General features: G+C 30.5%; 1 long non-coding RNA gene across 2 annotated transcripts; it reads right to left on the bottom strand.

Moving 5' to 3' along the window:
- Positions 1-2547: 2547 nt before the first annotated feature.
- On the bottom strand, positions 2548-5053 carry LOC117932375. 2 transcript variants are annotated; one of them, XR_004654164.1, is made up of 3 exons: positions 4989-5053; positions 4385-4846; positions 2548-3046 (listed from the first exon to the last, which is right to left on the bottom strand). It is a non-coding gene; the product is annotated as an uncharacterized LOC117932375 (long non-coding RNA). The 2 variants fall into 2 exon arrangements; XR_004654165.1 differs by having other exon boundaries at positions 2549-3046; positions 4455-4846.
- Between the last annotated feature and the right edge of the window lie 1531 nt (positions 5054-6584).

The following is a 6584-nucleotide window of genomic DNA, read 5'->3' as shown; positions in this document are numbered from 1 at the left end:
ACATATCCCAATATTTCTGTCCTTGATTTCGCCTCTATACTTTTAAAAATGACCACAAAATATAGAAATGTGGTATAACTTTGTGAACTTGAATTAACTAGTAAAGATTGTAAAGATGATATTGATGTACTATCTGACTTAGATGGGCATATTGTGCACCTTTTAAGAGATCTTTTGAAATGCTTTCTTTTACAACAAATGTATTTTATGATATATATATATTATTCAACATTTCATCTACTTGATATGCCAATAAATAATATTCATCTCGTGCATTATGAATAATTTAAAATTAGACATATTTAATGAAATAATATATGCCAAAATTTACAAAATATTGGAATAGAATACCTTTACTTTTTTTACTCCAGAATTAAACTAAAGTTGTAAATAAATAGTTAGCTATTATTAATTTTTAATAGTAAAATGAAAATTAAAAAGTTTTACAAGGAATAAAATTATTAAATTTTTTTTTTAATTTCCGATATATCATCTTTAAATTTTTATAGTTGGGAAGTGTAAATAATTGAAAAGTGAGGAGGCATCAATCTAGTTAGATGTGCTCGTTTACTAGTGATGCAACTTTTCTTACCCTAATTATTATTTAATAAATAAAATAATTATAAAAAAAAAATTAGTTTAGTATTGAAAGCTCTAGCAAAAATAAGTTTGGCATAATGGCAAGTTGGCTTCCCTAATTGTGAAAGAGCTCATGGTTCAAATTGGACAATTTTATGGGTAGGATGACCAATGAGTTGTGGGAAGGGCCATAAATGAGGCCTGAGGCCCAACTTGTTCCTTAATAGGCTTAAGTTGGGCTTTAGATTAACGGGTTCTATGGGGACGCATATACCTTCATTTTTTATTTTTTTTTTAGTTTTTAATGGATTTTAAATAGAAAAAAAAAAAAGGTAGAAATAGTGCATCCTTCTTCAGTAAGGATGAACCAGACAAAGCTCTTCTCATATTGATCAAAGTGACAAAAAGATGAAAAGAGGATGAGTTGATTAGGTGGATCGTCTTTGACTTACAAGTTAGTCATGAAACTAAGTAAAATGTACCTTACACTTCAATTTCGACCTCTTTTATAAACACCTTTTGATGGATCGATTACGAGAAGACAATAAAGGAGCTATCACCTACATATAATCTTAAGGTTTTATTTGGTTAACAGGATAAGAGATGATAGGATTTATATATCCTAAAATATCATATCTCATTGGATAAGATATGCATATCCCATTAGTTAAGATATATATATATCTTAGAATATGATTTTTAATAGGATATAATATATATATATATATATATATATATATATATATATATATTCTATAGATATAAATATTTTAAAATAACATATTTAATAGGATATGTTATATTATATTATATTTATATTTAATTAGTTTACTAAACGAATAAAAAATAATATAAAGTATATTTTATTTTTCCACGTTTAAAATAAAAATTATATTATATTTAAATATTTTCTATTTAAAAAAATGAAATTTCATTTATGTTTAACAATATTTATGATTAAAATATTTAAACTTTACAAATAAATTTTTTTATTTTATGTTATTTAATATATAAAAATAATTTATATATCATATATTAATATTATTTTATAAATATATTTTTTTTTAGTTTTTCCTTTCTATTAATTTATAATTAAAAATTTATTTTATAAAATAAATATATTAAAAATAAAAATTTGATAAAAAAAATAAATAAATTTTAAATGTATTACCATAATATTAACATATACCATATGAAAGTAATGAAAAATAAAAAGTAGATAATATATCCTATCACTTATCCTATCTCATCACTAATCAAATATAAAATAGGATATATTATATCCTATCTCATGTTATATCTCATCAATCAAACATGGTCTAAGTGATTTTATCTGTCTTTATGGCTTTGACTATTTTGTAATGATTATGAAATAATCATTTTAAGGTTTTGGTGGATTGTTTTGTTGCATATTCCAAAAAGCTTCACTTCTACTATTATGTTTTGGTACATGCAAATGAAACAGCTGCTGAGGTCCCTTCTATTATGTGAGCAAGGATTTGGACAGTTTTAACATCTTAAATACCCCACACTACAAATATTCTTTCAGTTGCTTTTCCAAATAGATTTGAGAAATAATCATTTCAGAGATAAAATTGAATTTCTAGTCAAAGTAATCTTTTTTCCAAAAAATAAAAAATAAAAATCTCACTCTAAACTTGTTTTAGAAATATTTGTCAAACTAGTCTATCCACCTTTGGCTCAATTTTATTATTTCTTTTATATGTTCGTTTTAAAGTTGAAGTTCCCAACTGTGGTTTTAGTTTTAAATTTAAAACCACAATTACTAGCAGTAATTTTCAAAACCACAATTGATAATTATGGTTTTATATTTAAAACTAAAATCATAATCATCAAATCCGGTTTTTTACTCTCAAAACAAAAAATAAAAAAAATATCACCTGAATGAGTATATAATAAGAAGGCTAAATTGATAAATATTTTGGAAGAATATCTATTTTCATTATTTTTTTCTTCAAAAACACTATTTTGGTCATAAACTCAAATTAGTATCCAGAACACTACCAGGCTATTCACTCTGTTACTCTGAATACTCTGGGAGTTAACCTTCAACAACATTACAGCGACATAATTCCCCCACCAACATTACAACAACATAATCATACTTCTACTGCATTACGTGCCATTCTCAACCTTCTTTACCCTTATTCTTCCCATGCTTCTCGACCTCATCGAGTCACAGTTCCAGAATAAGCCAAGCTCTGCATTTCAAGCCCACCCCATAACCACCAAGGTGGCTGCTGCTACCCTACTACTATTTGTCTTGCCATTTCGACTTGAGTTCACTTTCCATTCTTATTCTGCTGCTCTCCTCCGTACTGCTCCCTCTTACTGGCTTTCTTGGCATCACTATTGTTCCTGGATACATGACCACAGCCCCTTCTATGCATATGTCACCTACACCTCTGCTTTCACTCGGCAGTTTGCATATGATAGTCCAAACAGACTGTATTCACAAAAACGCAACAATGGAACATGAGAAGAAATTTCAACACTTTCTTAAGCGCAATTGATAAAAATTCCACCAATGTCATCAATAATCCAAACCATTATGACAGTTTAAAATTCACAATCATAGATAATAAAGATAACCAAAGGAAGAAATAGAAGAGGGGGGAAAAAACGACACAAATTTCATGTGGAAGATCTTTGAATTAATAAAATACCATGGGTCCATGAGTGATAAAAAAATTCCATTATGAAGCAAAATAATCTAATACAAGGTTTTACCAAATTCAAATCTACCAATCCTCTTCTAAGAACTTAGCTAGTACCTTCAAACTTCAACTATACACTCTCTTCATCAAGAATAGACTTCGAGTTATCGCCAAACTTGACCTTAGCGGCTTCTTGATGCCCAATCAAGAAGAAAAGGGTTTCATCCCAATCACAAGACAACAATAAGGAAGGAATGGTTGACAGGAATAATCAACCCTATTTTTGAAAGAAAACTAAATTAAAACATGTTTTTCAACTCAAAATGAGTAAATTTTCTTGGGAAACAAACATTGACAATTTGCCAAGGAGGAGGAGCACGAAGAGAGTGTCTTAACAACTACTTTATTTCCTCAAACCTTAATTTGGAAATTTAGGTTTAAATAGTAGAACTATAAATCAATCCGACAGTTGTGATTCAACTAAAATATGTTCAAAGAATTTTTTATGATGATTGATTGAACTTTGATTTGAACAGATGGATATATACCAAACTGCCAATCCTTAGTTCTTAAATGACAAATTGAGCATAAAAGACTAAGCTAAAAAATGACACTTTCTAACACCCTTTATCTTTTATTAGAAAAAAATCAACCAAGATACCCATAATTAAAAAGAAAAAGAAAACTCAATTGTTTAAATTTTGTCCATCTACAACCTTTGAATAAGTAATTAATCCAAGGGAGATTTTCAAAGAACCAAACTAGAATCCTGAATGGCTAATCCACTTGAAGCACTTACAGTTTTCATATTTAAATTAAACTAATTTTTCTATTTCTCTATGAAGTTTTTGTTAGGTAAAAATCCAAAGCCTTGCATGAAAGGGAACTCCTCAGATTCGGCTAGAGAAAGACACCCTTGTAGTTAAGATCTTGGTCCCGATCTTTTTGTTGTATTTTTGTCTTACTTTCTGTCTTTTCTTCGACTGTATGCATACAATAGGTTGCACACTCTTTCCCTCTAGATCACAATGGTAACATTGAAGCCGAGGAGACTCAGTTAGAATTCCATATCTACTTATTAATCTAACTGAGCCAATCATGCAAACATTTTGGAGATCTGGAGGAACCTGTGAAATATAGCCATGATGGTTAGGGGATAAAAATAGAGGGGCCTTCTCATGTGCCATTGTCGCCTACCTGTTAGAATAGAAGCCCCGTGAGACGGAGGCATAAAACACCATGGTAGTGGGGACGAGGGCAGCACAAATAGGAGAGATGATAAGTATGGAAGATTAACTCAATTCCGAATGCCAAGACAAATGCTAAAGCTAGCAACAGCCACCTCGGTAGCTATGAGGTGGCCTTGAAATACAGAGTGGGCCTATCAAAGAGGTCGAGGAGCACTGCTACAATGAAAGCAAGGGAAGGGCGAGATTGGGTATAAGGTAAGTGGGCACTAGATTATGTTGCTGTCTTCCTTCCCACAATGTTGATGAAAGCGGCAGCGTGAATAGGCATGAGATCCCGATCTTGTTAGAGATTCATTCCCACAGATCGATACAGTTGGGTTATGAATACTCATCTCGGATCTGTTCCACAAAAGCCCAAAAGAGGAAACCCTAAATTAGAAACAAGCCGATCTCCTCAAAGAATCAAGGAATGGTAAAGAGTAAGATGGATATAATTCAGCATACAGAAATTCATTCAACCAATAATTTCAGATAGACTTACCCGATCTCTCCTTTTGCCGCTCCCTCACAGTCTCACACCATACCTTTCTCTCCGCTTCTCCCCTCTCAAGATATTCGACTCATTATTCTCATTGATATTCTATTTCAACATGAATGAGTTGCCAGAAATACCCTCCTTATATATACATATATATGATATAATGATTAAAATATATTTAAATAAAGAAATTTTATATATTATTTAATGCACTTAATAAAAATCTTTAATTTATTTGGTTTAAATTAATTTAGGATATTGTAAATTAAATAGTGTAATATTAAATTAACGAGTCTCCAACATATTAAAGGGTAAATTAATGAATATTATATTTTGTAAATGTTAATAATTATTCATGAATTGTAGTAAAAGAGCTTAAAAATATGTGCTTAATAATTATTTTTAATTAATAAAATGTAAATATTTTTAATTTCGATTCCATTATAATTATATATAAGGGTATAAGTGGAACCATAAAAATCGATCACATCAAACCAAACCGACTTATTTGGTTGGGTTTTCATTTGCAAAATGTTTGATTCGATTTGAAAATTTGAACATCCATATCATGTTGTCAGCTTCCTTCATTATGTAATGCAAAACAAGTCTAACAACCATTTTTTTTATTAATATTATTAAAATAAAAGCAGGACTTTGAGTCTCAACTCATGAGTACTTGTCTTCGAAGTCTTCACCACAACATCAACTATGGTCTTCTCCTTTTTCCACAAAAACAACCCCGTAGCCCCCACACAGCATAGAATGGAAGATTTGTGATTCATACGTCACTTTCAAATCTCAACCAAAAAGTCACTTTATTTTTATCTTTTTTCTCATTCTCCACTAACACTTTTCTTCAAATTGATGTCGGCTTCTTGTCGGGATTCCCATTCCACCGATGGCAGTGCAAGTTCCAAGAACCAATGAGATTTCGAGGCTTTGTGGAGTTGGATCCAACCTCGATAGTCATGGGTCCTCATTTTGCAAAGAAATATGTGCCTGGCAAAAGATGCTATTCACATAAACATGATGCACATTGGGGAAAACTTATTTTATTGCTTTATCCCATTTGTTACAACTAAGAGAGACTTCTTGTTTATCATTGCATGAAGCAATGTTTCTAATACCCATTCATACGTAGCAATGGTTTCACCATTGAATAACACACAACCAAATACTAGTACTGTTTGGTGATGATGGTTAAAACCAAAAAGGTATTTTCTGCCTTTTTGCACAAATAAGCCAAAACCCCTTCCACATTCCTATCCTTGATTTTGAATCTACACATTGCATCAACATTATTGTATGGATCTTTTGATGTGAAATCAATATTTTTCATGTCCTCCCAATTATTGTACCATATAATCCATAATTTGGCTAGTTTGACACCAACTTTATGCATTGCATGAAGCTAAGTCTTATCCAAAATGTTTATTGCTTGATAAGATAAAAGAAATTGTGTATCAATTACTTTGACCAAAAGATGATTATGGTCCCCTCAAACTCTTTAACAATCCACTTTTCCAATTTTCTACTAAATCCAATACAAAATGCAGCTTCATAACCCAATCTATTAAATGGTCTTGGCTCCCTTGTAGA

The sequence above is a fragment of the Vitis riparia genome, chromosome 15, assembly GCF_004353265.1.
Source record: "Vitis riparia cultivar Riparia Gloire de Montpellier isolate 1030 chromosome 15, EGFV_Vit.rip_1.0, whole genome shotgun sequence".
In the NCBI taxonomy this organism is placed as follows: domain Eukaryota; kingdom Viridiplantae; phylum Streptophyta; class Magnoliopsida; order Vitales; family Vitaceae; genus Vitis; species Vitis riparia.
The sequence above is the reverse complement of the archived record's forward strand: the minus strand, read 5'-3'. Positions and strand labels throughout refer to the sequence as shown.